The sequence below is a fragment of the Salvelinus alpinus genome, chromosome 14 (assembly GCF_045679555.1).
Source record: "Salvelinus alpinus chromosome 14, SLU_Salpinus.1, whole genome shotgun sequence".
NCBI classification, from domain to species: domain Eukaryota; kingdom Metazoa; phylum Chordata; class Actinopteri; order Salmoniformes; family Salmonidae; genus Salvelinus; species Salvelinus alpinus.
In genome coordinates, this window is record NC_092099.1 from 6,249,992 (window position 1) to 6,275,439 (window position 25,448).

The window sequence follows — 25,448 nt, forward strand, 5'->3', positions numbered from 1 at the left end:
CGCTTTGGTCCGAATGTGATTACGACGATCATGACACTGGCCCATTATCTGATATGGAGCAGTGCGCATTTCCTGTCGCTCAGGGCGACATATCTTCCCAGATCTCTCACCACTTCATTAAGTAAGATTTCTATTTGACTCAGCCATGACTCCTTGCCCATGCAACATTTCCTCATCTCCCTTCTAATGTGACTATCCCTGATGCTTCTCCCTCCTTTTCCCCTGCCCCGCTACAAAGTTTCTCCCTGCAGGCAGTCACCGAGTCCTTGGTGCTAAAGGAGCTCCTGAAACCTGGCCCCCAAAAAACATCTAGGTCAGATGGTTTAGACCCTTTCTTCTGTAAGGTTGCTTCCCGTATCATCGCCAAGCCTATCTCCAACCTTTTTAACCTGCCTCTCCGTTCTGGGGAGGTTCCCATTGCTTGGAAGGCAGCCACGGTTAGTCCTTTATTCAAGCTGATCCTCACTGTTATAGGCCTGTTTCTATTTTGCCCTGTTTATCAAAAGTGTTGGAAAACGTGTCTCTGAGGGGTCTTTGTCCTGGTTTGCCTCTCTCAAAGAGTGCAGTGTACAAAGTCAGAAAATCTGCTGTCTCAGCCACTGCATGTCACCAAGGGAGTACCCCAAGGCTCAATCCTAGGCCCCAAGCTCTTCTCAATTTACATCAACAACATAGCTCAGGCAGTAGGAAGCTCTTCATCCATTTATATGCAGATGATACAGTCTTATACTCAGCTGGCCCCTCCCCAGATTTTGTGTTAAATGCTCTACAACAAGCTTTCTCTACCCTTAACCTTGTTCTGAACACCTCCAAAACAAATGTTATGTGGTTTGGTAAGAAGAATGCCACTCTCCCCACAGGTGTGATTACTACCTCTGATGGTTTAGAGCTTGACGTAGTCACCTCATACAAGTACTTTGGAGTATGGCTAGACGGTACACTGTCCTTCTCTCAGCACATATCAAAGCTGCAGGCTAAAGTTCAATCTAGACTTGGTTTCCTCTATTGTAATCACCCCTCGTTCACCCCAGCAGCCAAACTAACCCTGATTCAGATGACCATCCTACCCATGCTAGATGACGAAGACATAATTTGTAGATCAGCAGGTAAGGGTGCTCTTGAGCGGCTAGATGTTCTTTACCATTCAGCCATCCGATTTGCCACCTATGCTTCTCATAAGACACCACTGCACTCTATACTCCTCTGTAAACTGGTCTGTATACCTGTTGCAAGACCCACTGGTTGATGCTTATTTATAAAACCCTCCCCCTTATCTGAGATATCTACTGCAGCCCTCATCCTCCACATACAACACCCATTCTGCCAGTCACATTCCGTTAAAGGTCCCCAAAGCACACACATCCCTAGGTCGCTTCTCTTTTCAGTTCGCTGCAGCTACCGAGTGGAACGAGCTGCAACAAACACTCAAATTGGACAGTTTTATCTCAATCTCCTCATTCAAAGACTCAATCAGGGACACACTCACTGACAGTTGTGGCTGCTTCGCGTGATGCATTGTTGTCTCTACCTTCTTGCCCTTTGTGCTGTTGTGGAATGGTCTGCCTACCCATGTGAGAGACGCAGACTCGGTTTTAACCTTTAAGTCTTTATTGAAGGCTCATCTCTTCAGTAGGTCCTATGATTGAGTGTAGTCTGCCCCAGGAGTGTGAAGGTGAATGGAAAGGCACTGGAGCAACGAACCGCCCTTGCTGTCTCTGCCTAGCCGGTTCCCCTCTCTCCACTGGGATTCTCTGCCTCTAACCCTATTACAGGGGCTGAGTCACTGGCTTACTGGTGCTCTTCCATGCCGTCCCTAGGAGGGGTGCGTCACTTGAGTGGGTTGAGTCACTGACGTGGTCTTCCTGTCTGGGTTGGCGCCCCCCCTTGGGTTGTGCCGTGGCGGAGATCTTTGTGGGCTATACTCGGCCTTGTCTCAGGATAGTAAGTTGGTGGTTGAAGATATCCCTCTAGTGGTGTGGGGGCTGTGTTTTGGGGCTGTGCTTATATCCTGCCTGTTTGGCCCTGTCCGGGGGCATCATCGGATGGGGCCACAGTGTCTCCTGACCCCTCCTGTCTCAGCCTCCAGTATTTATGCTGCAGTAGTTTGTGTCAGGGGGCTAGGGTCAGTCTGTTATATCTGGAGTATTTCTCCTGTCTTATCCGGTGGCCTGTGTGAATTTAAGTATGCTCTCTCTAATTCGCTCTTTCTTTCTTTCTCTCTCTCAGAGGACCTGAGCCCTAGGACCATGCCTCAGGACTACCTGGCATGATGACTCCTTGTTGTCCCCAGTTCACCTGGCCATGCTGCTGCTCCAGTTTCAACTGTTCTGCCTGCGGCTATGGAACCCTGACCTGTTCACTGTGATTACTATTATTTGACCATGCTGGTCATTTATGAACATTTGAACATCTTGGCCATGTTCTGTTATAATCTCCACCCGGCACAACCATAAGGGGACTGGCCACCCCTCATAGCCTGGTTCCTCTCTAGGTTTCTTCCTAGGTTTTTGCCTTTCTAGGGAGTTTTTCCTAGCCACCGTGCTTCTACAACTGCATTGCTTGCTGTTTTGGGTTTTAGGCTGGGTTTCTGTACAGCACTTTGATATATCAGCTGATGTAAGAAGGGCTATATAAATAAATGTGATTTGATTTGTCTGTGCCCAATATTGTTTGTACCATGTTTTGTGTTGCTACCATGCGGTGTTGTCATTTGTTGCTGCCTTAGGTCTCTTTATGTAGTGTTGCGTTGTCTCTCGTCATGATGTGTGTTTTGTCCTATATTTATATTTGATTTATTTTTATTTTTAATCCCAGCCCCCGTAGGAGGACTTTTGCCTTTGGTATGCCGTCATTGTAAATAAGAATTTGTTCTTAACTGACTTGCCTAGTTAAATTAAGGTTAAATAATAATAACATCTTGGTTGCGGAGATACTTTCCAGAGGGAGGGGGGGTCCTATCTTGTCTGAGTGGAGACTGCACCCTGTCAGTTATGGGACCGGTTCGGCAGGGCCGATCATGAGAGCGCGAATTGTCGTAATTGAATTTGACGGCTAGGGGTTTACCCTCGAACGTGATTATGACCGTACAGTTGGCACGTGCGCCCTCTATGTGAGGGTTGTATACATATATATGCTTGGGGCGTGATTGTACGTCCCCATATTATGTTATACCCAGTGACCGACTGAAAGGGAACATGCAGTTATGAATATAACTACTTGTTTCCTGAAAGAGGGAACAAGGTATAACATATTTTGGCCCTTGCTTTCAGGTGTTTTGGGCTCGCTGAAGAACAGTACTGAATTGAGGAAATGGATGTGAGCCCCTGTATTAAAGCCAGGAAGTTTGCTTCAGGTTAATAGGATTGGTCGTTGACTCCCCCTAGTATATTATACCTTGTTCCCTCCTTCAGGGAACAGTAGTTATATTCATAACCGTACGTTCTATTCTACTCTTACTTACAATATGAAACAGGAATGTCCAACAATGCATTTTGTGAGTTATAGTCGACTTAGACTGGCTTTTTAAAATACATTTAAAATGAATAATGCCAACACCATTGCCTGCTAATTAATTTATCTGAAGAGCCTCACAGTCATCTGTGAAATGCAAGATTTCATTGTGCCCAGTACAAATGCAGCCCTTAATGAACACATTGACAATTCTCCAGTATTACATTTGATATGCTCAGCACAATGAAGAGATGAATTAGCCTTAATAAACAGGTCTCAAAACTCTAATTGGGAAATCATTATATCTCTTCCAGAGTGAAGGGAGGAAGGAAGGGAGAGAGAGAGAGAGAGAGAGAAAGAGAGACATTCCTGCAGCTAAAACCCCTAACAGCTTGAAACAGGATACACAGTCCCTGTCTAGTCTAGTTACTTTGCAATAGTTTTCTATTTGGTTTGAGGGATGAAATTCAGTGTTCACCTCTCTCTCCATTGATGGTGGATTTCGATGGGATGGTAATGGTATGGTAGAGTAAGGAAGGATCCAACAGTTACATATGACATTTATAACACATTGACCAACATTACGTAAACATTCATAAATGTAAGCTTCTTTCAACAACAATGGCAGTGTCACCTCTGTCAAAGCAAACCCAGGATTCGAACCCATGTCACAACAACACAATGTTCCCACGCAAAGCACTGTCAATACCGTTGACACATAAACGATAAGACGTGGGTCGATGACGACAGACAGTACTTCAGGACGTCCCCTTTCACCGGAGCAACCTCTCAATTAACCACTGTATCGTGGTCCATCCCTGCCCGGTGGACCCGGGATTCGAACCCATGTCACACAGACATTGTCAATCCCAAGGCATTTATGGTCAGCAAAAGCATTTATTGGTCTGATGAATACATCATGGAGTTATACTCCACTTATAAATATGTCACTTATATGGGATCTGCTCATATTTTACACTTTAATTAGGGCACGGTAATAGGAATAAGGGGGAAAAGGAAATGTAATGCTTACTCGGTCAGAGAATGTTTTGGGATCACTGGGAACCATTATCCACCATAAGTGTTGCGATGATGGAGAGCTTAAGTCATGTGACTCTAGGGTCTCTTGCTGTGAACGTTACAAAGAACAACCTTTAGAGGCTCCGTAAAGGCTGTCTCAGTAGAGCTGTTGGTTGCAGTTGTAGAAATGGTTGGAAAATGTATATGTGCAAATATGGGATAATGCCCTGTCACTGTAGTGTGGGGTTTCACAGTTTTGACCTATTTTTTTTACCCTTTACACTAAGCCATTATCATAATTGTATTTTATTTCAGCCTCATAGTGTGGAAATATATATATAAAAAACACAGTAAATCACGTTTTTTGACTGCAATGGGCCTTTAACTGGCGAAGATGTGTGTGAAGTTCACCAGTAAATCACTTTTTTACTTTTTTGCATTGTAAAATAATTTTTTTCTGTTTAAATTGGCAATTGATTCAACCCAAATAATATGCATAAATGCAAATAAGATGCATGAAATCAATGCCATTTCTAACCGTCATATCATATTCCAATTGTCTCAGAAGTAGACTACAGCAATCATCATATTTTAGGGCTCGTTTACCAGAGCCAACAAAGATCTGTTCCCAGCCTGGGGCTCCAAGTGACCAGAAATGAAGAGGAAAGATTACATTTATTCATAGCCGTCTTTCATCAAGGAGCTTAGACCCAAACTGTTAATTGTCTGTAACCCCAAATTGCATATTGAGCTGACCCCGCTCACCTCCTTTCATAAAGCCCAGAGAAGATGCGAGATAGGCAGAAACGAATGCACACAGATCCTTGGGCTCATCGTTTCGATGATTTCAGCACTTTCTAATTTTCCAGCTGTCCAAGGATGCTCAAGTTAGTCAGTCAGTAATGGATTGTGAAAAATATATGATGTTGTCAAATGACAGCCAAGGAAAATTCTAACGTGGGCAGTTTTCCATTATGACAGTAGGATATGAATAAAAAGAAAAGCAATATGCTCTTGCTGTAATACAAAGGCAATGGACATGTGGTGTACAGTGTGTGCTCAGCTTTTGTCAGTAATATCCCAAAAACATGAAGTGTTTAGATGACAAGCTAGTCGCTGAAACAATGTGACAACTCACTATTGCTCATCTAATGAGTAACGATTGACATTAGTTGCATATCATATAGCATACTTTTCAGATCTATTAGCACATTGGGAAGAAGAGATTGAATCCAACAGAATAGTATACATTTTTATATCCAAATAATACCCACTCCCATTTACCCACTCCCATTTATTCTAACCTTTATCCAATCTGCCAATCTGAACAAGTTTAGTATTTCCACCTCATTCTGATGGAAACCTAAAGCTGTAATATGCAACTTTTTGGGCGACCCAACCAAATTCACATAGAAATGTGAGTCAGAAATCGGTCATTGAAGCAAGTCTAAGAAGCGGTAGATCTGTTCTATGTACGCTATTTCTATGCTTACCGTTCTTATGTTTTGTTTTTGCATCTTTTACTTTCAGTTTTGTTCACCAGCTTCAAACAGCTGAAAATACAAAATATTTGGTTATGAAAAATAAATTTCACAATGATTCTCTACACTATACCTGAAATTAGGCAAACTATTCGAATTTTTGCAAACAGGAAATGGTGGTGCGATTTCTACATAGGGCATCGAGCTATCGGGCAAGCACAACAGGGGACAGAGAGAGAGAGAGAGAGAGAGTGTGTGTGCCATTCATCTGTTAACCTGAGCAAGGTGGGCCTGCTGAAGTCATCCTCCTTTAGTGGAGAACAGAAGTCCACAGCAGCTGTGCATCCGTGAATAGGCGGTGACTGTGTGCTCGCTAACTGCATTCCTGGGAGCTCGGCTAACGCAGAGTTGGATTGAGCTGTCCTGGTCTTGATATAAGCATCCCTTTTTCAGCAGATTTCAAGGTCTTATTCACAGAACATTTGGTAGGTTTGGACTGCCTTGCGGAGCTTGTATGATCATGTATGATGCCAAAGGGAGATGGTACCTTGTTTAACTACCTACATTAAACTATTAGGCTACACTTGTGGCGGGCATTAGGGCACCTTACCTGACACCTGAAGGTGTTTGTCGCCTCCAAAGCAACAACCTATATTCTTGACTCAGTGTTGGCACCATGCAGCATGATATCAAATCCAAGTAGGGCTCAAACATAATAATAATAGTTCATTTAATAGGTACAGCAGTGGCGGTTGGTGTCTTTTAAGATGAGGGAGGATGATTTTATTTTTTATGAGCATGGCCTTATTTCTATTAAAGCATATTGGATGACTGTCATTCATATTCCATTCACCCAGCTCAATGTAACATGGATAGGTTTAGGCTACTTCCTACATGATACTCACATTTTCCCTATACCCATGAGGTTGCTACAACCTATCCTATGAATGAAAATTTACAACGTACTGTAGGTGCACAGGTTGAGAAACATTTGCGTCATCAAGGTGAAGGACATTGACACATTCAATACCGCCTTGCACAATCTTGTCTACATCTAGCTGATCTAGGATCATTAAGTCCAACAGTAGCAAATTAGAGTTTCTTTTGGATAAATTCAAGTATGTTTAACCCCGTTTCGTCCGTTTGCTTCCATTTAAGAAATGTTTTTCAACAGAATCAGCGGAATGAATACACCCCTGATCACACGCAAAAGCAGTTCACTTTCATAGCAGCCAGATCGTTGTATAATTCCTTCTTGTATTTATGCGTTCTCCTCTTCTCACCTTCTCTTGTGGAGTTCAGTGCACAACACATCAGCTGTCTGTGACCAGGCAAAAAAAAACTTTCCAAGCCAAACCTTTCCAACCGCTACACACAGACTACATCGTTGTCACCATACTAGCTTACGTCATGTCAACAACATACTCTAATTCAGTACAGTGTACAGTTACCAAGTAGTTACACCGGCGGACCCCGGTGGCAATACATTTATAAAACCAAAAGCTTACCTTGACTTGGAAGAGTTCCAGTGCTGGATAGCCATAGCCAGTTAGGTAATATAGCAGCCCTCTCTGTTTGAGCCGGGTGTTTGAGTAGGCTAAACTAGCTAGCTAATTGCATTTGCTAGCTAAGAAAGTATCACACCCTGATCTGTTTCACCTGTCTTTGTGATTGTCTCCACCCCACTCCAGTTGTCGCCCATCTTCCCCATTATCCCCTGTGTATTTATACTTGTGTTCTCTGTTTGTCTGTTGCCAGTTCGTCTTGCTTGCTCAAGTCAACCAGCGTTTTTGTGTTTCACCTCATGCTTTTCCCAGTCTCTCTTCTTCTCGCCCTCCTTGCTTTGACCCTCGCCTGTCCGGACTCTGAGCCCACCTTCAGCCCTGCCACAAAAGGACCAGCTGACATCGTGTTGACGAGGACAAGGCTGGAGATCACTCTGTCATGCTGACTGAGTTCGAATAACAGACTGGAAGATTCAAAAGGAGGGTGGTGCTCGGAATCATTGTTCTTCCTCTGTTAATAATGGTTACCTGCAAGGAAACACGTGCCGTCATCATTGCTTTGCACAAAAAGGGCTTCACAGGCAAGGATATTGCTGCCAGTTAGGTTGCACCTAAATCAACCATTTATCGGAACATCAAGAACTTCAAGGAGAGCGGTTCAATTGTTGTGAAGAAAGCTTCAAGGCGCCCAAGAAAGTCCAGCAAGCGCCAGGACCGTCTCCTAAAGTTGATTCAGCTGCGGTATCGGGGTACCACCAGTATAGAGCTTGCTCAGGAATGGCAGCAGGCAGGTGTGAGTGCATCTGCACGTACAGTGAGTCGAAGACTTTTGGAGGATGACCTGGTGTCAAGACGGGCAGAAAAGAAGCCACTTCTCTCCAGGAAAAACATCAGGGACAGACTGTATTCTGCAAAAGGTACAGGGATTGGACTGCTGAGGACTGGGGTAAAGTTATTTTCTCTGATGAATCCCCTTTCCGATATTTTGGGGCATCCGGAAAAAAGCGTGTCTGAAGAAGACAAGGTGAGCGCTACCATCAGTCCTGTGTCATGCCAACAGTATAGCATTCTGGGACGATTCATGTGTGTGGTTGCTTCTCAGCCAAGGGAGTGGGCTCACTCACAATTTTGCCTAAGAACACAGCTATGAATAAAGAATGGTACCAACACATCCCGAGAGCAACTTCTCCCAACCATCCATGAACAGTTTAGTGACGAACAATGCCTTTTCCAGCATGATGGAGCACCTTGCCATAAGGCAAAAGTGATAACTAAGTGGCTCGGGGAACAAAACATCGATATTTTGGGTCCATGGCCAGGAAACTCCCCAGACCTTAATCCCACCGTGGTTAATCCTCAAGATGCGGGTGGACAAACAAAAACCCACAAATTCTGACAAACTCCAAGCATTGATTATGCAAGATTGGGCTGCCATCAGTCAGGATGTGGCCCAGAAGTTAATTGACAACCATCTCTGCAGCACTCCACCAATCAGGCCTTTATGGTAGAGTGGACAGACAGACGGATGTCACTCCTCAGTTAAAGGCACAACAGCCTGCTTGGAGTTTGCCAAAAGGCAGTGAAAGGACTCAGACCATGAGAAATAAGATTCTCTGGTCTGATGAAACCAAGATTGAACTCTTTGGCCTGAATGCCAAGTGTCATGTCTAGAGGAAAAATTTTGAAAAATGGTTGCGGCAGCATCATGCTGTGGGGATGTTTTTCAGCGGCAGGGACTGGGAGACCAGTCAGGATCGAGGAAAAGATGAACGGAGCAAAGTACAGAGATATCCTTGATGAAAACCTGCTCCAGAGCACTCACAACCTCAGACTGAGACGAAGGTTCACTTTCCAACAGGAAAGCACATAGCCAAGACCAAGCAGGAGTGGCTTAGGGGACTAGTTTCTGAATGTCCTTGAGTGGCCCAGCCAGAGCCGGTACTTGAACCCGATCGAACATCTCTGGAGAGACCTGAAAATAGCTGTGCATTGACGCTTCCCTTCCAACCTGACAGAGCTTGAGAGGATCTGCAGAGAAGAATGGGAAAAACTCCCCAAATACAGGTGTGCCAAGCTTGTGGCGTCATACTTAAGAAGACACAAGGCTGTAATCGCTGTCAAAGGTGCTTCAACAAAGTACTGAGTAAAGGGTCTGAATACTTTTGTAAATGTGATATTTTAGTGTTTTATATTTAAGAAATTTGCAGAAATTTCGATGAACCTGTTTTTGCTTTGTCGCTATGGGGTATTGTGTGTAGATTGATGAGGGAAAAATACTATTTAATACATTTTTGAATATGGCTTTAACTTAACAAAATGTGGAAAAAGTCAAACGGTCTGAATACTTTCCGAAAGCACAGTAGTTGTGGTTGTGGTTAGTACTTGTAGTCAGGAGTTATGTTCAGTAGTTGTGTTCAGTAGTTGTGTTCAGTAGTTGTGGTCAGTAGCTATGGTCTGTAGTTGTGTTGTCAATAGTTGTGTGGTTGTGGTCAGTAGTTGTGTTCATTGTCTAAACTACAGTTGTTGCGTGTGATGATTTGGGTGAAATATGAAGGGGAGTAACATGTGTTGCTAGGCAACAGTTGCTTTGGCAGGCCTGCTCGCTCCATAGCTAAAGACAATGTGAGAAACATGCTAACATACAGTACGTTTGTGCTTTGAAACTATATAGATAATGCACTCTGACACACAAAACTTATTTGCTACATTCATGAGTGTTGTTAGACAAAGCAAAGCAAATGAACTTCAAAACGTGATGTAGTTTCATTGGAATTTGCAGCTCTCTTGGTATTTTCAGTAATGAATCCAATAGCTGCTGACATTACTTAGTACAGTGGGGAGAACAAGTATTTGATACACTGACAATTTTGCAGGTTTTCCTACTTACAAAGCATGTAGAGGTCTGTAATTTTTATCATAGGTACACTTCAACTGTGAGAGAAGGAATCTAAAACAAAAATCCAGAAAATCACATTGTATGATTTTTAAGTAATTAATTTGCATTTTATTGCATGACATAAGTATTTGATACATCAGAAAAGCAGAACTGAATATTTGGTACAGAAACCTTAGTTTGCAATTACAGAGATCATACGTTTCCTGTAGTTCTTGACCAGGTTTGCACACACTGCAGAAGGGATTTTGGCCCACTCCTCCATACAGACCTTCTCCAGATCCTTCAGGTTTCGGGGCTGTCGCTGGGCAATACGGACTTTCGGCTCCCTCCAAAGATTTTCTATTGGGTTCAGGTCTGGAGACTGGCTAGGCCACTCCAGGACCTTGAGATGCTTCTTACGGAGCCACTCCTTAGTTGCCCTGGCTGTGTGTTTCGGGTCGTTGTCATGCTGGAAGACCCAGCCACGACCCATCTTCAATGCTCTTACTGAGGGAAGGAGGTTGTTGGTCAAGATCTCGCGATACATGGCCCCATCCATCCTCCCCTCAATACGGTGCAGTCGTCCTGTCCCCTTTGCAGAAAAGCATCCCCAAAGAATTATGTTTCCACCTCCATGCTTCACGGTTGGGATGGTGTTCTTGGGGTTGTACTCATCCTTCTATTCCTCCAAACACGGCGAGTGGAGTTTAGAGCAAAAAGCTCTATTTTTGTCTCATCAGACCACATGACCTTCTCCCATTCCTCCTCTGGATCATCCAGATGGTCATTGGCAAACTTCAGACGGGCCTGGACATGCGCTGGCTTGAGCAGGGGGACCTTGCGTGCGCTGCAGGATTTTAATCCATGACGGCGTAGTGTGTTACTAATGGTTTTCTTTGAGACTGTGGTCCCAGCTCTCTTCAGGTCATTGACCAGGTCCTGCCGTGTAGTTCTGGGCTGATCCCTCACATTCCTCATGATCATTGATGCCCCACGAGGTGAGATCTTGCATGGAGCCCCAGACCGAGGGTGATTGACCGTCATCTTGAACTTCTTCCATTTTCTAATAATTGTGCCAACAGTTGTTGCCTTCTCACCAAGCTGCTTGGCTATTGTCCTGTAGCCCATCCCAGCCTTGTACAGGTCTACAATTTATCCCTGATGTCCTTACACAGCTCTCTGGTCTTGGCCATTGTGGAGAGGTTGGAGTCTGTTTGATTGAATGTGTGGACAGGTGTCTTTTATACAGGTAACGAGTTCAAACAGGTGCAGTTAATACAGGTAATGAGTGGAGAACAGGAGGGCTTCTTAAAGAAAAACTAACAGGTCTGTGAGAGCCGGAATTCTTACTGGTTGGTAGGTGATCAAATACTTATGTCATGCAATAAAATGCAAATTAATTACTTAAAAATCATACAATGTGATTTTCTGGATTTTTGTTTTAGATTCCGTCTCTCACAGTTGAAGTGTACCTATGATAAAAATGACAGACCTCTACATGCTTTGTAAGTAGGAAAACCTGCAAAATCGGCAGTGTATCAAATACTTGTTCTCCCCACTGTACATCTAGAAAGAGAGCAGATGATGGGTAACTAAAACATCTACAGTACCAGTCAAAAGTTTGGACACACCTACTCATTCACTCAGTTTCTTCAAGTGCAGTCACAAAAACCATCAAGCGCTATGATGAAACTGGCTCTCATGAGGATCGACAGAGGAAAGGAAGACCCAGAGTTACCTCTGCTGCAGAGGATACATTCATTAGAGTTAACTGCACCTCCAATTGCAGCTCAAATAAATGCTTCACAGAGTTCAAGTAGCAGACATCTCAACATCAACTGTTCAGAGGAGGCTGTGTGAATCAGGCCTTCATGGTCGAATTGCTGCAAAGAAAACACTACTAAAGGACACCAATAAGAAGAAGAGACTTGCTTGGGCCAAGAAACACTAGCAATGGACATTACGGTGGAAATCTGTCCTTTGGTCTGATGAATCAAAATTTGAGGTTTTTGGTTCCAACCGCCTTATCTTTTTGAGACGCGGAGTAGGTGAACAGATGATCTCTGCATGTGTGGTTCCCACCTTTAAGCATGGTGGAGGAGGTTTGATGGTGTAGGGGTGCTTTGCTGGTTACACTGTTGGTGATTTATTTAGAATTCAAATCACCGGTAGCCTAGTGTGTAACGGTGGTCCTCCTCCTCTTCAACCGAAAAGGAGGAGTATTGAGGGAACCAAGGCGCAGCGGGTTGTGAACACATCATATTTATTAAAGACAAGACGAAAACACGAACTTCACTATAAACTAACAAAACAACAAACGGAGTAGACAGACCTGAACGACGAACTTACATTAAACACGAGAACGCACGAACAGGGAAAATAGCCTACACATAAAATGACGATGTACAACACAAACCGAACAGTCCCGTATGGTGCGACAAACACTGACACAGGAGACAACCACCCACAACGAACACTGTGAAACAACCTACCTAAATATGACTCTCAATTAGAGGAACGCCAAACACCTGCCTCTAATTGAGAGCCATACCAGGCAACCCTTAAACCAACATAGAAACAGACAACATAGAATGCCCACCCAAACTCACGTCCTGACCAACTAACACATACAACAAACTAACAGAAATAGGTCAGGAACGTGACATAACCCCCCCCTTAAGGTGCGAACTCCGGGCGCACCAGCAGAAAGTCTAGGGGAGGGTCCGGGTGGGCATCTGACCACGGTGGTGGCTCAGGCTCTGGACGAGGTCCCCACCCCACCATAGTCAATCCCAGCTTACGTTTACCCCTTATCATGACCACCCTCTTATTTCCCCCACCTAATTTAAGGGGCAACACCAAGATAAAGGACAGCTCCGGGACAAGGTAGCTCAGGACAGAGAAATAGCTCAGGACAGAGGGATAGCTCAGGATAGAGAGGTAGCTCAGGATAAAGAGGTAGCTTAGGATAGAGGGGCAACTCCGGACTGAAAGGCAGCTCCGGACAGAGAGACAGCTCTGGACTGAGGGGCAGTTCTGGGTAAATAGCCGCTCTGGGCTAAGGGACAGCTCATGACTGGCTGACGACTCTGGACGCTCATGGCTGGCTGACGGCTCTGGACGCTCATGGCTGGCTGACGGCTCTGGACGCTCATGGCTGGCTGACGGCTCTGGACGCTCATGGCTGGCTGACGGCTCTGGACGCTCATGGCTCGCTGACGGCTCTGGACGCTCATGGCTCACTGACGGCTCTGGACGCTCCTGTCTGGTTGGCGGCTCTGGCAGATCCTGTCTGGTTGGCGGCTCTGGCAGATCCTGTCTGGTTGGCGGCTCTGGCAGATCCTGTCTGGTTGGCGGCTCTGGCAGATCCTGTCTGGTTGGCGGCTCTGGCAGATCCTGTCTGGTTGGCGGCTCTGGCAGATCCTGACTGACGACTGGCTCTAGCGGCTCCTGACTGACTATCGGCTCTGACGGCTCGGGACAGACGGGCGGCTCTAATGGCTCGGGACAGACGGATGGCTCAGACGGCGCTGGGGAGACGGATGGCTCAGACGGCGCTGGGGAGACGGATGGCTCAGACGGCGCTGGGGAGACGGATGGCTCAGATGGCGCTGCGGAGACGGATGGCTCAAATGGCGCTGGGGAGACGGATGGCTCAGACGGCGCTGCGGAGACGGATGGCTCAGACGGCGCTGCGGAGACGGATGGCTCTGGCTGATCCAGTCTGGCGGAAGGCTTTGGCTGCTCCTGTCTGGCGGAAGGCTCTAGCGGCTCCTGTCTGGCGGAAGGCTCTAGCGGCTCCTGTCTGGCGGAAGGCTCTGTAGGCTCATGGCAGACGGGCGGCTTTGCAGGCTCATGGCAGACGGGCGGCTTTGAAGGCTCAATACCGACGGGCCGTTCATGCGGCGCTTGGCAGACGGACAGTTCAGGCGCCGTTGGGCAGACGGCAGACTCTGGCCGGCTGAGACGCACTGTAGGCCTGGTACGTGGTGCCGGAACTGGAGGCACCGGACTGGAGACACGCACCTTCAGGCTAGTGCGGGGAGCAGGGACAGGGCACACTGACCTCTCAAAGCGCACTATAGGCCTGGTGCGTGGTACCGGCACTGGTGGCACCGGGCTGAGTGCACGCACCTCAGGACGAGTACGGGGAGAAGGAACAGTGCGTACAGGGCTCTGGAGACGCACAGGAGGCTTAGTGCGTGTTGTCGGAACTGGAGGCACCGAACTGGATACACGCACCATAGGAAAAGTGCGTGGAGGAGGAACAGGGCTCTGGAGACGCACTGGAAACCTGGTGCGTAGTGTAGGCACTGGTGGTACTGGACTGGGGCGAAAAGGTAGCGCCGGAAATACCGGACCGTGCAGGCGTACTGGCTCTCTTGAGCATTGAGCCTGCCCAACCTTACCTGGTTGAATGCTCCCGGTCGCCCGACCAGTGCGGGGAGGTGGAATAACCCGCACCGGGCTATGTAGGCGAACCGGGGAAACCATGCGTAAGGCAGGTGCCATGTATGCCGGCCCGAGGAGACGCACTGGAGACCAGACGCGTTGAGCCGGCCTCATGACACCTGGCTCAATGCCCAATCTAGCCCTACCAGTGCGGGGAGGTGGAATAACCCGCACCGGGCTATGCACACGTACAGGAGACACCGTGCGCTCTACTGCGTAACACGGTGTCTGCCCGTACTCCCGCTCTCCACGGTTAGCCTGGTAAGTGGGCGCAGGTCTCCTACCTGCCCTTGGCCCACTACCTCTTAGCCACCCCCAAGAAATTTTTGGGTGGTACTCACGGGCTTTTCGGGCTTCCGTGCTAGACGAGTCCCCTCATAACTCCGGTTCCCTTCTCCGGTTGCCTCTGCTCTCCTCAGTGCCTCCAGCTGTTCCCATGGGAGGCGATCCCTTCCAGCCAGGATCTCCTCCCATGTGTAGCAACCTTTACCGTCCAATACATCGTCCCAAGTCCATTCCTCCTTCTTGCGCTGTCCCTTACTCCGTTTACACCGCTGCTTGATTCTGGATTGGTGGGTGGTTCTGTAACGGTGGTCCTCCTCCTCTTCAACCGAAAAGGAGGAGTATTGAGGGAACCAAGGCGCAGCGGGTTGTGAACACATAATATTTATTAAAGACAAGACGAAAACACGAACTTCACTATAAACTAACAAAACAACAAACGGAGTAGACAGACCTGAACGACGAACTTACATTAAACACGAGAACGCACGAACAGGGAAAATAGCCTACACATAAAATGACGATGTACAACACAAACCGAACAGTCCCGTATGGTGCGACAAACACTGACACAGGAGACAACCACCCACAACGAACACTGTGAAACAACCTACCTAAATATGACTCTCAATTAGAGGAACGCCAAACACCTGCCTCTAATTGAGAGCCATACCAGGCAACCCTTAAACCAACATAGAAACAGACAACATAGAATGCCCACCCAAACTCACATCCTGACCAACTAACACATACAACAAACTAACAGAAATAGGTCAGGAACGTGACATAGTGGTTACAGTGTTGGGCCAGTAACTGAAAGGATGCTAGATCGAATCGCTGAGCTGACAAGGTAAAAATCTGTCGTTCTGCCCCTGAAAAAAGGCAGTTAACCCACTGTTCCTAGGCCATCATTGTAAATAAGAATAAGTTCTTAACTGACTTGCCTAGTTAAATAAAATAACCAGCGTGGCTACCACAGCATTCTGCAGCAATATCCCATCTGGTTTGCGCTTAGTCCCACTATCATTTGTTTTCAAATGGACAATGACCCAACACACTTTCAAGCTGTGTAAGGGTGATTTTTTTTTTTTTTAACTAGGCAATTAAGAACAAATTCTTATCTACAATGACGGCCTACCACGGCCAAACCCTGACCCGGATGACGCTGGGCCAATTGTACGCCAACCTATGAGACTCCCAATCATGGCCTGGAATTAAACCAGGGTCTGTATTAACTCCTCTAACACTAAGATGCAGTGCCTTAGACTGCTGCGCCACTCACTGACCAAGAAGGAGAGTGATGGAGTGATGCATCAGATGACCTGGCCTCCATAATCACTTGACCTCAACCCAATCGAGATCGTTTGGGATGAGTTGGACCGCTGAGTGAAGGAAAAGCAGCCAACAAGTGCTCAGCATATGTGGGAACTCCTTCAAGTCTGTTTGAAAAGACTTCCTCATGAAGCTGTGTCACGCCCTGACCATAGTAAGCTGTTTTTTCTCTGTGTTGGTTGGGGCGTGATAGTGACTAGAGTGGGTCATTAGGGTTTTTGTATGTCTATGTTGGCCTGATATGGTTCCCAATCAGAGACAACGATAAACAGCTGTCTCTGATTGGGAACCATATTTAGGTAGCCATTTCCCTTTTGTGTTTGTGGGATCTTGACTATGTTTAGTTGCTTGTCTGCACTATTTTGTATAGAGTCACAGTTCGTTTGTGCTTTATTGTTTTGGTGAGTTTTCAGTTTATTAAAAATATGTGGAACTCTACTCAGGCTTGGTCTTGGTCTCACTCATACGACGATCGTGTCAAGCTGGTTGATATAATGCCAAGAGTGTGCAAAGCTGTCATCAACGCAAAGGGTGATTATAAAATATATTTAGATTTGTTTAACACTTTTTTGGTTACTACATGATTCCATATGTCTTTTGATTTCTTAACTATTATTCTACAATGTAGAAAAGAGTAAAAATAAATAAAAACCCTTGAATGAGTAGGTGTGTCCAAACATTTGACTGGTACTGTATATTTTATTCAGCTTTGTTCAATTGTAGTCTTCATACTATAAATTCTGTGGCATTATTTTAAGTTAATCTTGTCTGCTAAATGAAGTAGTGTAGCCCTCATCCAAGTGCATAGCCAGATCAGGACCTACAGTGGCATGGGAAAGTATTCACCCCCTTGGCATTTTTCCTATTTTGTTGCCTTACAACCTGGAATTAAAATAGATTTTGGGGGGGGCTGTATCATTTGATTTACACAACATGCCTACCACTTTGAAGATACACATTTAAAAAAAAAATGAAACAAACAAGGAATAAGACAAAAAAACAGAACTTGAGCGTGCATCACTATTCACCCCCCCAAAGTCAATACTTTGTAGAGACACCTTTTGCAGCAAATACAGCTGCAAGTCTCTTGGGGTATGTCTCTATAAATTTGGCATATCTAGCCACTGGGATTTTTGCTCCAGCTTCTTCAAGTTGGATGGGTTCCGCTGGTGTACAGCAATCTTTAAGTCATACCACAGATTCTCAATTGGATTGAGGTCTGGGAATTGACTAGGCCATTCCAAGACATTTAAATGTTTCCCCTTGAACCACTTGTCACGATCGTGTGGAGGAGAGACGGACCAAAACGCAGCATGTGAAAAATAAGACATCTTCTTTTTTTATTTTAAGAAGGAAAAAACGAAACAAAACACTTTACAAACTAACAAAACAACAAACGACCGTGAAGCTACAAAACGAAAGTGCACACACACGCTACTAACGTTTAGACATAGACAATTACCCACAAACACCTAAAGCATATGGCTACCTTAAATATGACTCCCAATCAGAGACAACAATAACCAGCTGTCTCTGATTGAGAACCAAATCAGGCAACCATAGACTTTCCTAAACACCTACACTCAACCATAGACATACCTAGACACATACACTCAACACAAACCCATACACTACAACCAACACCCCCTATACCATTTAATCACCCAAAACACACATACCCCATGTCACACCCTGACCTAACTAAAATAATAAAGAAAACAAATAATACTAAGGCCAGGGCGTGACACCACTCAAGTGTTGCTTTATCAGTATGCTTAGGGTCATATCTGCGCCACCCGTATCTCCCGGGTGGCGCAGTGGTCTAGGGCACTGCATCGCAGTGCTAGCTGCGCCACCAGAGTCTCTGGGTTCGCGCCCAGGCTGGGCTGGGTACGCGCTAAGGCTCTGTCGCAGCCGGCCGCAACCGGGAGATCCATGGGGCGACGCACAATTGGCATAGCGTCGTCCGGGTTAGGGAGGGTTTGGCCGGTAGGGAGGGTTTGGCCGGTAGGGATATCCTTGTCTCAGTATGTAAAAATGTAATAAAATGTATGCACTCTACTGTAAGTCGCTCTGGATAAGAGCGTCTGCTAAATGACTAAAATGTAAATGTAAAATGTCATTGTCCTGCTGGAAGGTGAACCTCCGTCCCAGACTCAAATCTCTGGAAGACTGAAACAGGTTTCCCTCAAGAATTTCCCTGTATTTAGCACAATCCATCGTTCCTTCAATTCTGATCAGTTTCCCAGTCCCTGTCGATGAAAAACATCTCCACAGCAAGATGCTGCCACCCCCATGCTTCACTGTGGGGATGTGGTTCTCGGGGTGATGAGAGGTGTTGGGTTTGCACCAGACATAGCATTTTCCTTGATGGCCAAAAATATAAATTTTAGTCTCATCTGACCAGATGAATTTCTTCAATATGTTTGTGGAGTTTCCCACATGCCTTTTGGCGAACACCAGTGGTGTTTGTCTATTTTTTTCTTTAAGCCATGGCTTTTTTTCTGGACACTCTTCCATACAGCCCAGCTCTGTGGAGTGTACGGCTTAAAGTGGTCCTACGGACAGATACTCCAATCTCTCCTGTGGAGCCTTGCAGCTCTTTCAAGGTTATCTTTGGTCTATTTTTTGCCTCTCTAATTAATGCCCTCCTTGCCTGGTCCGTGAGTTTTGATGGGTGGCCCTCTCTTGGCAGGTTTGTTGTGGTGCCATATTCTTAAATTTTTTATAATGGATTTAATGGTGCTCCATGGGATGTTCAAAGTTTCTGATATTTTCTTATAACCCAACCCTGATCTGTACTTCTCCACAACTTTGTCCCTGACCTGTTTGGAGAGCTCCTTGGTGGTGGCCCTTGCTTAATGGAGTTGCAGACTGGGGCCTTTCAGAACAGGTGTATATATACTGAGATCATGTGACACTTAAATGAAGTCCACCTGTGTGCAATCTAAGTAATTATGTGACTTCTGAAGGTAATTGGTTGCACCAGATCTTATTTAGGGGCTTCATAGCAAAGCGGGTGAGTACGTATGCACACACCACTTTTCCGTTTATTTATTTTTTTGACTTTTTTGAAACAAGTAATTTTTTTCATTTCACTTCACCAATTTGGACTATTTTGTGTATGTCAATTACATGAAATCAAATAAAAATCTATTTAAAATAAGAAAAACACCAAGGGGAGTAAATACTTTTGCAAGGCACTGTAACATAAGGACAACTCAGAGTATACTATTATGTTTTAGGTGTGTGGAAGCCAGGATCAATTTGTTTATGTTAATTAACGGTCAATTACCATGAGTCCAACAGTTATTTGCTTGACAATCACCGGCTGATGATATTTCTGGTAGCAGAGAGAACAGTCTATAACTTGCAGAGAGAACAGTCTATAACTCTGACACCACCAAATATATAGCTCCTGGATGGCAGGAAGCTTAGCCCCAGTAATGTACGCACTACCCTCGGTATCGCCTAACGGTCAGATGCCGAGCAGTTGCCATACCAGGTGATGATGCAACCGGTCAGGATGCTCTAGATGATGCAGCTGTATAACTTGTTGAGGATCTGGGGACCCATGCCAAATCTTTTCAGTCTCCTGAGGGGGAAAAGGTGATGTCGTTCCCTCTTCGCTACTGTCTTGGTGTGTTCGGACCACAATAGTTTGTTGGTGATGTGGACACCAATTAACTTCAAACTCTCGACCCGCTCGACTACAGCCCCACCGATGTTAATGGGGGCCTGTTCAACCTGCCTTTTCCTGTAGTCCACGATCAGCTCCTTTGTCTCCTTTGTCAGATGACGCAAATGAGATTGCGTCATCTGTGGATCTGTTGTGGCGGTATACGAATTGGAGTGGGTCTAGGGTTTCCGGGATGATGGTGTTGATGTGAGCCATTCAAAGCACATCATGGCAACCATTGTGAGCTCTACTGGACGGTAAACATCTAGGCAGGTTACCTTCAATTCCTTTGGCAAAGGGACTATGGTGGTCTGCTTGAAACATGTAGGTATTACAGACTCGGTCATGGAGAGGTTGAAAATGTCAGTGAAGACACTTGCCAGTTGGTCCGCGCACGCTTTAAGTACACATCCTGTTAATCCGTCTGGCCTGCTGCTTTGTGAATGTTGACCTGTTTATTGGTCCTGCTCACATCGGCTACCAAGAGTGTGATCACACAGTCATCCAGAACGGCTGGTGCTCTCATGCATGCTTCAGTGTTGCTTGCCGTGAAGCGAGCATAAAAGGCATTTAGCTCGTCTGGTAGGCTCATGTCACTGGGCAGCTCGCGACTGGGTTTCCCTTGGTAGTCTGTAATAGTTTTCAAGCCCTGCCACATCTGACGAGCATCAGAGCCGGAGTAGTAGGATTCAATCTTAGTCCTGTATTGACACTTTGCCTGTTTGATGGTTCGTCAGAGGGCGTAGTGGGATTTCTTATAAGCATCTGGATTAGTGTCCCGCTTCTTGAAAGTGACAGCTCTAGCCTTTAGCTCAGTGCGGATGTTCCCTGTAATCCATGGCTTTTATTTGAGATGTGTACGCACGGTCACTGGGGACGACGACATCGTCTATGCACTTATTGATGAAGCCGTTGACTGAGGTGGTATACTCCTCAATGGCATTGGAGGAATCCCAGACAATATTCCAGTCTGTGCTAGCAAAACAGTCCTGTAGCTTAGCATCCGCGTCATCTGACCACTTCCGTATTGAGCGAGTCACTGGTACTTCCTGCTTTAGTTTTTACTTGTAAGCAGGAATCAAGAGGATATAATTATGGGCAGATTTGGCTTAGTGCGTGTTGTCGGAACTGGAGGCACCGAACTGGATACACGCACCATAGGAAAAGTGCGTGGAGGAGGAACAGGGCTCTGGAGACGCACTGGAAACCTGGTGCGTAGTGTAGGCACTGGTGGTACTGGACTGGGGCGAAAAGGTAGCGCCGGAAATACCGGACCGTGCAGGCGTACTGGCTCTCTTGAGCATTGAGCCTGCCCAACCTTACCTGGTTGAATGCTCCCGGTCGCCCGACCAGTGCGGGGAGGTGGAATAACCCGCACAGGGCTATGTAGGCGAACCGGGGAAACCATGCGTAAGGCAGGTGCCATGTATGCCGGCCCGAGGAGACGCACTGGAGACCAGACGCGTTGAGCCGGCCTCATGACACCTGGCTCAATGCCCAATCTAGCCCTACCAGTGCGGGGAGGTGGAATAACCCGCACCGGGCTATGCACACGTACAGGAGACACCGTGCGCTCTACTGCGTAACACGGTGTCTGCCCGTACTCCCGCTCTCCACGGTTAGCCTGGTAAGTGGGCGCAGGTCTCCTACCTGCCCTTGGCCCACTACCTCTTAGCCACCCCCAAGAAATTTTTGGGTGGTACTCACGGGCTTTTCGGGCTTCCGTGCTAGACGAGTCCCCTCATAACTCCGGTTCCCTTCTCCGGTTGCCTCTGCTCTCCTCAGTGCCTCCAGCTGTTCCCATGGGAGGCGATCCCTTCCAGCCAGGATCTCCTCCCATGTGTAGCAACCTTTACCGTCCAATACATCGTCCCAAGTCCATTCCTCCTTCTTGCGCTGTCCCTTACTCCGTTTACACCGCTGCTTGATTCTGGATTGGTGGGTGGTTCTGTAACGGTGGTCCTCCTCCTCTTCAACCGAAAAGGAGGAGTATTGAGGGAACCAAGGCGCAGCGGGTTGTGAACACATAATATTTATTAAAGACAAGACGAAAACACGAACTTCACTATAAACTAACAAAACAACAAACGGAGTAGACAGACCTGAACGACGAACTTACATTAAACACGAGAACGCACGAACAGGGAAAATAGCCTACACATAAAATGACGATGTACAACACAAACCGAACAGTCCCGTATGGTGCGACAAACACTGACACAGGAGACAACCACCCACAACGAACACTGTGAAACAACCTACCTAAATATGACTCTCAATTAGAGGAACGCCAAACACCTGCCTCTAATTGAGAGCCATACCAGGCAACCCTTAAACCAACATAGAAACAGACAACATAGAATGCCCACCCAAACTCACGTCCTGACCAACTAACACATACAACAAACTAACAGAAATAGGTCAGGAACGTGACATAGTGGTTACAGTGTTGGGCCAGTAACTGAAAGGATGCTAGATCGAATCGCTGAGCTGACAAGGTAAAAATCTGTCGTTCTGCCCCTGAAAAAAGGCAGTTAACCCACTGTTCCTAGGCCATCATTGTAAATAAGAATAAGTTCTTAACTGACTTGCCTAGTTAAATAAAATAACCAGCGTGGCTACCACAGCATTCTGCAGCAATATCCCATCTGGTTTGCGCTTAGTCCCACTATCATTTGTTTTCAAATGGACAATGACCCAACACACTTTCAAGCTGTGTAAGGGTGATTTTTTTTTTTTTTAACTAGGCAATTAAGAACAAATTCTTATCTACAATGACGGCCTACCACGGCCAAACCCTGACCCGGATGACGCTGGGCCAATTGTACGCCAACCTATGAGACTCCCAATCATGGCCTGGAATTAAACCAGGGTCTGTATTAACTCCTCTAACACTAAGATGCAGTGCCTTAGACTGCTGCGCCACTCACTGACCAAGAAGGAGAGTGATGGAGTGATGCATCAGATGACCTGGCCTCCATAATCACTTGACCTCAACCCAATCGAGATCGTTTGGGATGAGTTGGACCGCTGAGTGAAGGAAAAGCAGCCAACAAGTGCTCAGCATATGTGGGAACTCCTTCAAGTCTGTTTGAAAAGACTTCCTCATGAAGCTGTGTCACGCCCTGACCATAGTAAGCTGTTTTTTCTCTGTGTTGGTTGGGGCGTGATAGTGACTAGAGTGGGTCATTAGGGTTTTTGTATGTCTATGTTGGCCTGATATGGTTCCCAATCAGAGACAACGATAAACAGCTGTCTCTGATTGGGAACCATATTTAGGTAGCCATTTCCCTTTTGTGTTTGTGGGATCTTGACTATGTTTAGTTGCTTGTCTGCACTATTTTGTATAGAGTCACAGTTCGTTTGTGCTTTATTGTTTTGGTGAGTTTTCAGTTTATTAAAAATATGTGGAACTCTACTCAGGCTTGGTCTTGGTCTCACTCATACGACGATCGTGTCAAGCTGGTTGATATAATGCCAAGAGTGTGCAAAGCTGTCATCAACGCAAAGGGTGATTATAAAATATATTTAGATTTGTTTAACACTTTTTTGGTTACTACATGATTCCATATGTCTTTTGATTTCTTAACTATTATTCTACAATGTAGAAAAGAGTAAAAATAAATAAAAACCCTTGAATGAGTAGGTGTGTCCAAACATTTGACTGGTACTGTATATTTTATTCAGCTTTGTTCAATTGTAGTCTTCATACTATAAATTCTGTGGCATTATTTTAAGTTAATCTTGTCTGCTAAATGAAGTAGTGTAGCCCTCATCCAAGTGCATAGCCAGATCAGGACCTACAGTGGCATGGGAAAGTATTCACCCCCTTGGCATTTTTCCTATTTTGTTGCCTTACAACCTGGAATTAAAATAGATTTTGGGGGGGGCTGTATCATTTGATTTACACAACATGCCTACCACTTTGAAGATACACATTTAAAAAAAAAATGAAACAAACAAGGAATAAGACAAAAAAACAGAACTTGAGCGTGCATCACTATTCACCCCCCCAAAGTCAATACTTTGTAGAGACACCTTTTGCAGCAAATACAGCTGCAAGTCTCTTGGGGTATGTCTCTATAAATTTGGCATATCTAGCCACTGGGATTTTTGCTCCAGCTTCTTCAAGTTGGATGGGTTCCGCTGGTGTACAGCAATCTTTAAGTCATACCACAGATTCTCAATTGGATTGAGGTCTGGGAATTGACTAGGCCATTCCAAGACATTTAAATGTTTCCCCTTGAACCACTTGTCACGATCGTGTGGAGGAGAGACGGACCAAAACGCAGCATGTGAAAAATAAGACATCTTCTTTTTTTATTTTAAGAAGGAAAAAACGAAACAAAACACTTTACAAACTAACAAAACAACAAACGACCGTGAAGCTACAAAACGAAAGTGCACACACACGCTACTAACGTTTAGACATAGACAATTACCCACAAACACCTAAAGCATATGGCTACCTTAAATATGACTCCCAATCAGAGACAACAATAACCAGCTGTCTCTGATTGAGAACCAAATCAGGCAACCATAGACTTTCCTAAACACCTACACTCAACCATAGACATACCTAGACACATACACTCAACACAAACCCATACACTACAACCAACACCCCCTATACCATTTAATCACCCAAAACACACATACCCCATGTCACACCCTGACCTAACTAAAATAATAAAGAAAACAAATAATACTAAGGCCAGGGCGTGACACCACTCAAGTGTTGCTTTATCAGTATGCTTAGGGTCATATCTGCGCCACCCGTATCTCCCGGGTGGCGCAGTGGTCTAGGGCACTGCATCGCAGTGCTAGCTGCGCCACCAGAGTCTCTGGGTTCGCGCCCAGGCTGGGCTGGGTACGCGCTAAGGCTCTGTCGCAGCCGGCCGCAACCGGGAGATCCATGGGGCGACGCACAATTGGCATAGCGTCGTCCGGGTTAGGGAGGGTTTGGCCGGTAGGGAGGGTTTGGCCGGTAGGGATATCCTTGTCTCAGTATGTAAAAATGTAATAAAATGTATGCACTCTACTGTAAGTCGCTCTGGATAAGAGCGTCTGCTAAATGACTAAAATGTAAATGTAAAATGTCATTGTCCTGCTGGAAGGTGAACCTCCGTCCCAGACTCAAATCTCTGGAAGACTGAAACAGGTTTCCCTCAAGAATTTCCCTGTATTTAGCACAATCCATCGTTCCTTCAATTCTGATCAGTTTCCCAGTCCCTGTCGATGAAAAACATCTCCACAGCAAGATGCTGCCACCCCCATGCTTCACTGTGGGGATGTGGTTCTCGGGGTGATGAGAGGTGTTGGGTTTGCACCAGACATAGCATTTTCCTTGATGGCCAAAAATATAAATTTTA